Source organism: Boleophthalmus pectinirostris, unplaced genomic scaffold, assembly GCF_026225935.1.
Source record: "Boleophthalmus pectinirostris isolate CB_2022bp ecotype Guang Dong unplaced genomic scaffold, ASM2622593v1 HiC_scaffold_21, whole genome shotgun sequence".
Lineage (NCBI taxonomy): Eukaryota > Metazoa > Chordata > Actinopteri > Gobiiformes > Gobiidae > Boleophthalmus > Boleophthalmus pectinirostris.
In genome coordinates this window covers 27,030,712-27,042,188 of record NW_026571175.1, presented here as the reverse complement: position 1 = coordinate 27,042,188, position 11,477 = coordinate 27,030,712, and positions in this window count along the sequence as shown.

The window sequence follows — 11,477 nt, the reverse complement described above, 5'->3', positions numbered from 1 at the left end:
TATTTTAAAACCAAAAAAGCGTCCTATCTACAATTATATCAGCTTCTACAAAATATCACAATAAATACCGTACCTTGAGATGTATATCGTGATAATATCTTACAGAGAGATTTGGATATCATTACATCCCGATTAAGAATGATTCAGGCTTATAAATATATGTAATTAATACCCTAACTGTCCTAATTTGTTCATATGAGTTAAGTTTTATCAGATTTTCTATCAACAGCAACTTCTCACCCCACAACATTTAAGTCAGATGCCCTTCCTGAACAACCTAAACAATTTAAACAAGCTATGAACTTTCTTTCTTCATGTTTTATTAAGGCTGTAATTAGTTAGTTAAAGGTGCACTGCGTAACTTTTTAGTTTAGGGGGGTTTGGCGGCTGTTTGTTTCTACAGATATGTCATTGTTCTGTCTGGAATATTCCACAGTGTGACTTTAAACAGCTCTACTTTACAATGGTTAAATTACAGGTGGTTTTATAGCTCAAAAATATGTAGAAAAACAGTCTACGGGGGTCGCCTTTTCACAGATCTGTCCTGTAACTTGGCCTGGTTTTGTCTCAATGAAGATAGAAAGGTTTAATGCCATACTGTGGAACATTCCAGACAAAGCAATGACATCTCCGTGAAGAAAAGCACCAGAAAAGTCACACAATGCGCCTTTAAGTCTTTGAATATAGTCAGTGATTGAACAGTCATGCATTTGTTAATAAATAAACCTCGCAAACAGCTCTAAAGCTCGCCCAAACACCAAAAGCGAATTTTTGTTTACACCACCATCTGACCTTCCGGTTCTTTACACTGTAGCGATTTTAAAGACACAAGCGAAGACACGAACATACTTTGGCAGAGCTGTAATCCTGCACTCCGGCTTTGTCCCCAAACTTGTAATTATGTGTTATTAACAGTCATGGAGGGGGGAGGACAGAATCAGCTGTTGATAATTGCGTGCTTTACCAGAACAGCTCGTATTGATCTTCATGTCTACCACCTCCCCTGCTGCGCCCAGATAAGCAGGTCTCTATATCATGTCCCCTGACCTATCCGGCTAACGCGCACTTTATGATGAATAGCCAGTGGCCCCCGACGCTTATCTAAGGACTCACCCCTCCGTGATTCACTATTGATTCTTTGTAACCAGCAGCAACGCACCAAATCAAACTAGCAAACTCGCTACTTGGCCATGATCCTTTCCAGATTGGCCCACGGCGGAGAGGAGAGCCGTGCATTAGGAATAAGAGGTCCTCGAGATGGGGTACTCACTGCGTAATAGGAACAACTGTATCGACTGAGGAAGCAGAAGCGTACGCCTGAATTTGATGACAGATGGCAGGAATTATGGGTAAGATTTAGGCATTAGTGGCTCTACAATTAAGATGTTACTTGTTCCTATTTAGAGTTTAAAGTATCTCACATAATGAACAGCTATAAGCCCAAACATTTAACTCTGAAAGAACTTTATGCCAGATGAGGTGTTACGCAAAATTGAGCTTTAAGTCATGTTATATCAAAAACATACAGGGAGTTAGAGCTGCTCGATTATGTAAAAAATCATTATCACGATTATTTTGGTCAATATTGAAATCATGATTATTCAAACGATTATTTTTTAGTTACACAATGCAATTATTTAGCATTTCTCTCTCAAGTAAACCCAAAACAAAACACGTTGTTATTGATAATTTACACCAAACATTCAAACTGAAAATAAATATAGACTGCAAATATCAACCTTAGAGCAGTTTTGTGATGTATAAAACATAAAATGAGTAAATAAAATACACTTTGAATGTGAAACAAGGCATAGAAAAACATCCAAAATAAACTATATATCCAGCTGTTCTACAATCTTTATATTTAAACAGTAAAATAAACTTTGTTAAGCTTTACTCCTTTCAGCTCGATTATTTGAGTTTGGAGAATGTTTGACACACAAATCAAAAACGTGATAAAAATTCAGTTATTTGCACAGCCTTACAGAGAGTTGTGTTTTGTTTTATTCACACGTTTGAGTCACACTTTATTATTAGTGTTTCCAAAAGATTACCATATCCTGTCATTTAAAAAACACATAGAAGCCAGTGAAATGTGTATGTAAAAAAAAAGGAAGTTAAGTTGTCTTGCATAATATTGAAGATAACAGATTCTTGCATAATAGTAAAAATTTCTGTTTGCAATTGATTAATAATTGTGACTGAAGTGAAATATACTGATTTGACATGTTTTTAAGTAACTATCAGTGTTGATGTTTTGTCTGAAAAAGGGAAAAGGAGGCGGTTAATATAAGATGACTCTTCCTTCTTTCTGCTCCTTTTCGTTAATTTCTTGTATGTTTGATGTTGTGACACTGTTGATGTCTTTTTACACTTTATGAATGAAATAAACAAACAAATAATAATAATAATGTAGTGGCAGTTTTCAAGAGAACAGCTGCCTTTTACATTCTGTTCAGTAGAGATTAGCAGTTCCAGGGCTGAAATTATCTAAATGACTGTAGTGTGGTGTAAAGAGTTTAAAACACTTCCTGTATGACCACATGACATCACAAGGTGGAACAGAGTGTTTTTGTTAGAGAGCAAAACTCTATGCAGGATTTGTGAGTTAAAGTTATGTGTCAATGAAACAAAACACAACTCTAGGTATGTTTTTGATGAGGAAACAACATTATGACCTGACGAAGATCCACTCATCAAAACGTTGTCATTTATTAAAGGCAGTTTAGGGGTAAGTGTGCAGGTTTGTCTCTGTTTTTATGTTCACTACTCTGCCCTACAAAGGCAAAAGACCTTAACTCGCCAGAGTGTGAAACTGAGTAATGACTTCAAACTTTCTGTTTTGTCCAGACATAAGTACAATAGGTAGGGCTCCCAAAATTTGACAACTAGTTACTATAATGAAAAAAATATTTGTATGTGAAAAATATTGAGCTCAAAATTGATCTCTGACCCTTATGTGTCAGTTCCTATTCTCTGCCTTTGTATCATGAGTCAAAAATAAGGAGTCTTGCAAAGGCAAAAGGTCGCTGGTACTAGGCTAGTGCATGTCAATGGCCATAGTTATCCTGCCACTAAAAACAGTCTTACCCACTCCACAAAACACCCAAAACAAATCTATTATTACACTAGAGTGTCGATGTAAATGTCTGTGTTGATAGAATAATGTTTGAAATAAAACTAACCTTGCATTGCATGAATCGTCGCATGTTGAGGGACTATTTTCTCATATATCAGTCCGCCGGTGCCAAGCTTTCTATCAGGAAGTACAACTCACTGCTGCTGCTCAGATATAAATCCTTCAAATGCAAGTTTAGTTTTACTTCTAAAATGATTCTATCAACACAGACATTTACAGTCTGATGTAATAATAGATTTGCTTTGGGTGTTTTGTGGAGTGGGTAAGACTGTTTTTTAAGTGGTGGCTAACTATGGCCATTGACATGCACTAGCCTAGCACCAGCAACCTCTGCAAATGCAAAGACTGGATGGAATATTTTAAAAAGTGTCTCCACACGTCTCCAACACTCTGGCTCACTAGGAAATGAGGCCCTATGTCCAAAATTCCGAACTGTCCCTTTAAGAAATTTAGTTACCAAATATTTTTAGTGCTACACAAATACGCAGACATTTTACCAACAGAAACTTAAATCACCAGACTGTCCTGATCTCAAATGTCAATAATATTTATATTAATAATTTCTTTAGCTTTGTGTATTAATTGATTACGTTGTATTCATTGAGTTTATGTGCAAAGTTTCAAGGACTTTATCCCACTCATTACATTTTGTTTTTAATCGTTAAATTGTTATGACAACATTTCCAACATTTCCCATCACTCTAAAACTATGGATTGCTTCTTCTTCTATGAAATACTGCTGGCCCGATGGTGTCCCTGTAGATCTGGCCCGGTCCCCTCTCTCTGTTCCTGTTTGTGGATTAGAGTGAGTGTGAACGGCAGTAAATCAGACTGATCCTGGTTCAGCTGAAGGAGGTGAGTTTTTGCAGAGCTGAAGAGACCATAGACGAAGATATGACAAACTATTAACCCCTGACCCTCTCCTTAACGCTACGAGTCAGACATTTGTGTCAACCTCCAAGACTGAAAAAATATTTATGTTTAAAGAAAATAAAAGGACCATACAGCATCAAGGGTCATATATTACACACAAAATTGACTCTTTTCAGCTTCAGGCCATCTTATAATGCTGTTACGTCGTTGAAAAAACAGACCTGGAGTTGTGTTTTGTCTCATTCACACATGTTTGAGTAATCCTGTGTTCTTAGGTTGTCTATATTTCCAAATCTCAAATGCTCTGCTCCACCTTGTGATGTCATCAAGCTGTAGTTTTCAAGTTAACATCTACTTTTACTTTTAGTTCCGAAGAGATTTGAAATTCCAGGACTGAAATTATACAAATGATTCTAATGAAGGTATGTGGAGTTTAAAAACACAGTGGAGCACTTCCTGTATTATCACATGACCAGTGCAGTAGTGGGGATTTTTTAAGTGGAGATACGCGATTTGTGACGTCATCAATGTGCTGAATAGACCAGGACTGAACCAGGGCTAAACTGGGTCTAAACCAGGACTAATCTTGGACTTGAGAGAGAGAGAGAGAGAGAGAGAACCCCGAGTACATGGAGCAGGGTGTCCGCAAAGCGTGATTGCACCTCCGGGCCTGTTCTGATACTCAATCCTGGTATAGACCTGGTTCAGTCCTGGTTTAGTCCTGGTTTCGTCCTGGTGTAGACCTGGGTTACTTAGTCCTGGTTTAGTCCTGATTTAGACCTGGTTTAGACCTGGTTTAGTCCTGGTTCAGTCCTGGTTTAGTCCTGGTTTCGTCCTGGTGTAGACCTGGGTTACTTAGTCCTGGTTTAGTCCTGATTTAGACCTGGTTTAGACCTGGTTTAGTCCTGGTTCAGTCCTGGTTTAGTCCTGGTTTCGTCCTGGTGTAGACCTGGGTTAGAGCTGGTTTAGTCCTGATTTAGACCTGGTTTAGTCCTGGTTTAGTCCTGGTTTAATCCTGGTTTAGACCTGGTTTAGTCCTGGTTTAGTCCTGGTTTAGACCTGGTTTAGTCCTGGTTTAGTCCTGGTTTAATCCTGGTTTTAGACCTGGTTTAGTCCTGGTTTAGTCCTGGTTTAGTCCTGGTTTAGACCTGGTTTAGACCTGGTTTAGTCCTGGTTTAGTCCTGGTTTAACCTGGTTTTCCTGGTTTAGACCTGGTTTAGTCCTGGTTTAGTCCTGGTTTAGTCCTGGTTTAGACCTGGTTTAAACTGGTTTTAAACTGGTTTAAGTTGTATCAATGTATTTATTATTTTTTTATATAAGTGGGTGGATGGCGCACTCCCACGTACCACACCCACTACATGCTCATGACATCACACAGTGGAACACAGTGTTTTCTGTTTGAGAGAACTCAGCCTAAATATGCAGGGTTTTGTGTGTTAAACATGTGTAAAAACGAAACAAAACAAAACTCCAGGTTTGTTTGTGATGAAAAAACAATATGCCACAGATCATAAAACAGTGTATATGTGCCCTTTAACTTGTCTTGCAGAGTGACACCACACCACAAATGGAAAGGTTTGAACTTCTATCCTTGTAGCTGGAGGGTAAATGCTTAACCCACTGCGTCACCCCTCCCCGCTGTTCAGAAATATAATTATTTTTATTAGTCCACAAATGTGATTTAGCAAAACAGTGATGTCAGACACCCAAACAAAACTATTAAAGGTCTGTATTATTTTCTTATCTTTATTATAATCATGTTTCCCCAAAAACATTCACACATGTTTAACACACAAACCCTGCATATTTGAGTTCTTGGAGTTCTTCTCTTAAACAGAAAACACTGTTCCACCTTATGATGTCATGTGGTAATACAGGAAGTGCTCCACTGTGTTTTTTTCATACACCTTCACTAGACTCATTTGGACGATTTTATCTTTACATCTGTTCATCACAAGTTGGAACAAAGCATTTTGAGCTTTTCTAGACTCAATTATGTGAACGAAACAAAACACAGGTATATTTTTGATACTGAAATAATAAAATGGCTTGTAACTTTTTATAAAAACAAAACTACACAAAACGTAGACCTAGTTCAAGCTCAAATACCAGAAGCTGCAGCTATAGCCTATATAGAAACTACAACTCTTATAGTTTGTCAGATTTATTCTTTGTCTCATTCTTTGGATAATAACTATTTTATTTATTTCAAACCATTTAACCTCTCGCTGCAATAAAACACTATAAAAACACTTAGACTCGGGACTTTTGCTTCCTGCTATGATCAGAGCCGAGGAGCCCAGTTCAAAATGACCATAAATCAGGAAAAGGATCGATGGAGCGGGGGTCTGCGGGGGTCTGATAACACAATCAATAAGACATTTGGGTTTTAATGAAAGCTCCTTCCCCAACAGACAAATCTACACAGTGTGTTTTTGAAGAACAGCTGACTGAAGACATAACAAGAACTGGATTTATCTGGACATCGCATAGAGATAGAGACAGGAGGAACAATGTGAAACAAAGAGAGGACGGGGGGAGGGCTCCGATACATGATGACGCCAAGAACTAATAAATAAATAAATAAATAAATAAATAAAAGCAACAAAATAAATAAATAAAAACAATATAATACGTAAATAAACCAATATAATAAATAAAAACAAACTAATAAAAATGACAAATACATTTGAATTTAATAAATAAACCATTAGAAGACTTTTAAGATGTTTTTTTTTTTTTTCCTTCACATATTTATTTACCATTGACAGAGAGACAAGAGATTGGTGTGAAACAATGAGAGGAGAAGGTGGGATTGTTCTGATATGTGATGAGGCCAAGAACAAATAAATCAATAAAAATATAATACATAAATAAAATAATATAATAAATAAACATAAACAAATAAAAATAACAAATACATTATTGTTTGGGTTGAATTTAATAAATAAAACTGAAGAAGACTTTTATCTCAGTGTTAAGATGTTTTTTTGTTTTTTTGACAGGTGGATCGGTGCAGCGTCTACAGTGATGCGGTTACTGTATCGGACCGTTGTGGTGAAGAGGGAGCTGAGCTGAAAGGCGAAGCTCTGGATTTACCGGTCAGTCTTTGTTCCTACTCTCATCTATGGTCACGAGCTCTGTGTAGTGACCGAAAGGACAAGATCGCGGATACAACCAGCCCAAATGAGTTTCCTCTGCAGGGTGACTGGGCGCTCCCTTAGAGATAGGGTGAGGAGCTCAGTCCCACAGGAGGAGCTCGGAGTAGAGCCGCTGCTCCTCCACGTCGAGAGGAGCCAGTTGAGGAGGCTTGGGCGTCTGTTCTGGATGCCTCCTGGACGCCTCCCTCGGGAGGTGTTCCGGGCATGTCCCACCAGAAGGAGGCCCCAGGGAAGACCCAGGACACACTGGAGGGACTATGTCTCTCAGCTGGCCTGGGAACGACTTGAGGTCCCACTGGAGGAGCTGGAGGACGTGTCTGGGGTAAAGGAAGTCTGGGAGTCCCTGCTTAGACTGCTGCCCTTGCAACCTGGCCCCGGATAAGAGGAAGAACATGTATTGATGGATGGATAGTTAGAATTACTTAAAAAGAAGAACATGTTACAGCAACTTGACATAATTAAGTTAGTAAGTTAGTATTTCTAACACTTTGAGTATACACAACTTAATATGTTTCATTACTTTGAACATTTGGGTTTATAGTGTATAACTAAAAGGAAATAGCTAAAAGATTAATATTCTATATTGAATTTCACAAATAGTTAATACTTAAGATTTTGATTTGAGTGTTAAATTCAATTCAGTCCAGTCCAGATTTATTTGTATAGCACATTTTATAAACAAGACAGTTTCCAAAATGTTTCACATAGCTATGTAAGTCAGCAGAATTATGTTCCAAACAAAAGGAACTTACAGAATCAATAGATAAAAGAAGAATAAAATCAATGAACAAAGCTTCCCCAGCTTCCCCACAAATAAAATCAATAAATAAAGGCAAAAAAAGAATATTTAACTTTTTTATTTCACAATTTAATTTACCATGACTCTTTTTCAGTCGCTCTAGGGCTGCATGGAAGGAGAGGAGGTGGCTCTGAAATTGTCCAAATGGTTTTAGTGAAGGTGTCTGGAGTTTAAAAACACAGTGGAGTGCTTCCTGTATTACCAGATGACAGAGTGTTTTCTGTTTGAGCAAAAACTCTAAATATGCAGGATTTGTGCGTTAAACAAAAACAACATTATAACAAATCAGTAAATAGAGTAATATGAGCCGTTTAAACCAATGTTATTATCAAATTTAACATGAAACAAAAACACAAAACACATCTGAACATCACACTCGACCCATGTTTCTCAAAAGCTCCACACTCCCTGCTTTAAACCAATATCCAGACCTTCACTCAGCACTTATTGTATCTCGATGCAGCAGGTTCCTCATCCCAAAACACAAAGAAACCGAAAATGGACCAAAAAGGAAATCAAATCTGAACAAAAGCGTGTATTTGGAGCGCCTGACCCGTGATGGACAGGTAGGATATAGACTCAGTGGTTTATATGTACAGCCTGCTTCAGTGAACGGGGTATTTCTGTTGGCTTTAATTCACTAACTCCTCTCTCCTCTCGCGCTTTAATCTGAGTATTGATTTTTTTCTTTATCTGGAGAGGAGGGCAGTGGATCCGAATGGGGAAGTTTTAGCTGAAGATTGGTGTAATTCTCATCGCTATTGCCTGCCGTCCTTCACCGCTGGATGTACACGTGTCAAAGAGTCAATGAGGTGACATGATACCGGAGCATCATGGGACATAGATAAAGATGTGTGTTTGGGCCTGGGTTTGAAGTGTTTTATTGATATAGTCGTACGTTCAGTTTGGCGCAGGTCTGTGGGGAATTGGCTTCATATGTGCAGTTTATGTTTGAAGTTAAAAGGACATTTGAGACTGATACCTTAGTCCAGTCATCCACGATCCATTGCCAATATATAAATCCCGAATTTTGGACTTCTGATCATCGCGCAATGCATACTGGCAAGGGTCCTCCAAAAAAGTGAGCGTCAAACCACCATGTTTGATTTCACAGTGAGATGCGTCTATTGTCAAACCCGATCTTTTCTAGCCTTTTGAACCATATCACTTTTGTTTCTGGGTCTGGTATTGTTATCTTTTAGTTATGGGATTCAGACATCTTAATTGTGTGGTTGTTGGATGTCCTAACAGCGGAAAACAGGCTTTGAAAGTTTGTGAACTCCATAACTGCAAACTGAATCAGATGTGTGTGACTGCAAACCTCCGATCAAACTGTTTCCCTTCCCAACGGAATTGAAAAGTAGTGAAAGGCGAAGGCGATGGGCAGGACTGATACCCAGGAAGGACGAAAAAGGTAAAAAGAAATCATCCCAAGTTTGCAGCGAACATTTTGTATGTGGAGCGCCATCAAAGTGGGATACCATTTGTTAAGCGAGAGGTGCAAAAGACAAACAGGCTGAGCTCGCACTTTCTTGTTCTTGTGGCTTTACAGCAACATCACGTCTTGGTCTCTTTGCAGTGGAAATTGTTTCTTGGTGAACAGCTGGTGCCTTTCGCTTTGGCGTTGACTTTTTAAATTTGTAACCAAGGTTGAGCGAGGGATTGGGATTTTATTTGTTGGCGCTCCACATACAAAATGTTTGTTGCAAACTTGGGGATGACTTCTTAGGCAGTCAAAGGTTTCCTTTTTGGTCCTTCCTGTGTATCAGTACTGCCCATCGCTTTGGCCTTTCACTATTTTTCAATTCCGTTGGGAAGGGAAACAATTTGAACGGAGGTTCCCTTTTGCAAACTTCTGAAGCTCATTTCTAAAGCCATTTTCTGCTGCCACATAATTACGATGTCCGAATCCCATAACTGAAATATGACAATATCAGAAGCAGAAACAAAAGCGATATGGTTCAAAAGACTTGAAAAGATTGTGCCGGTTTGATGCTCACTTTTTCGGAGAATCCTTCCCAGTATGCATTGTGCGATGACCGGAAGTCTGAAATTCGGGATGCATGTATTGGCAGATTTGTTCAGTAGAGATGGGCAATTCCAGGTCTGAAATGATCCAAATGATTCTAGTGAAGGTGTGTGGAGTTTAAAAACACTGTGAAGCACTTTCTGTATTACCACATGGCATCACGCGGTGGAAAAGAGTGTTTTCTGTTTGAGAGAAGACCTCAGCCTAAATATGCAGGTTTGTGTTTTAAACATGTGAGAATGAAACAAAACCCAACTCCAGGTCTGATCTTGTGATGAGGAAAGATCAGAAAATTGGGCCCTTAAATGTGTTTGGTCGTGTTCAAAAAACATCCCTTGTTTAAAAGTAAATTAGGAAGTGTATTTTTGCGCACATAAACATTGACAAACTCTGTGTATAGTCAAATCATGAACAGTTAACAAAACAAAGCATAAATAATAATTAACTAACCAACAATACAAGTAAAAATGAAAAGCCCTGAAAGCCACAGTTTGACATCTCCTAAAGACCAGAGGGGAAATCTTTACAGAGACGCTAACTGGAGGCATCCCACTGACTCAGGTCTATAGAGATTATCAACAAATGGTTTAAACATTTAGGGCTAGTTAAAGGTGCACTGTGTAACTTTTTGGATGGGGGCCTTCAATGTTCCACAGTGTGACATTAAACAGCTCTACTTTACATTTTTTTTCAATTACAGGGGGTTTTATAGCTCAAAAATACCTAGAAAAACAAACAATCTGACTGTGAGCAGGGTCGCCTCTCCACAGATCTGACTTGTAACTTGGTCCGGTTTGGTCTCCATGAAGATAGAAAGGTTTAATGCCATACTGTGAAAAATTCCAGGCAAAGCAACAACATCTCCACGGAAAAAAGCTTTTGAAGGACGCTCGGTCGGAAAAGTTACACAATGCACCTTTAAGCTTTACATCCAGATTAAAAACATTATATATTTTACACTGCAAAATCTAAACTCTAGTGAAGTTAAGATGACTTGAAATAAGAAGGTTTTATCATGATTTGAGTCAGTTTCAGTCGACAAGTACAGTCGACCCTCAATATAACACTGTTTACCTTTCGTGAGCTGACCAGGACTGAACCAGGACTAACCCAGGACTAAACTAGGACTGAACCAGGACTGAACTAGGACTGAACAAAGACTAAACCAGGACTGAACCAGGACTGAACTAGGACTGAACAAAGACTAAACCAGGAATGAACCAGGACTGAACCAGGACTAAAACAGAACTAAAACAAGACTGAACCAGGACTAAACCAGGACTGAACCAGGACTGAACCAGGACTAAAACAGGACTAAAACAAGACTGAACCAGGACTAAACCAGGACTGAACCAGGACTGAACTAGGACTAAAACAGGACTAAAACAAGACCAAACCAGCTCTGAACCAGAATTGAACCAGGGCTAAACCAGGTCCCAGTCTTGGTTTCAGTCCCAGTCCGGTCCCAGTCTCAGT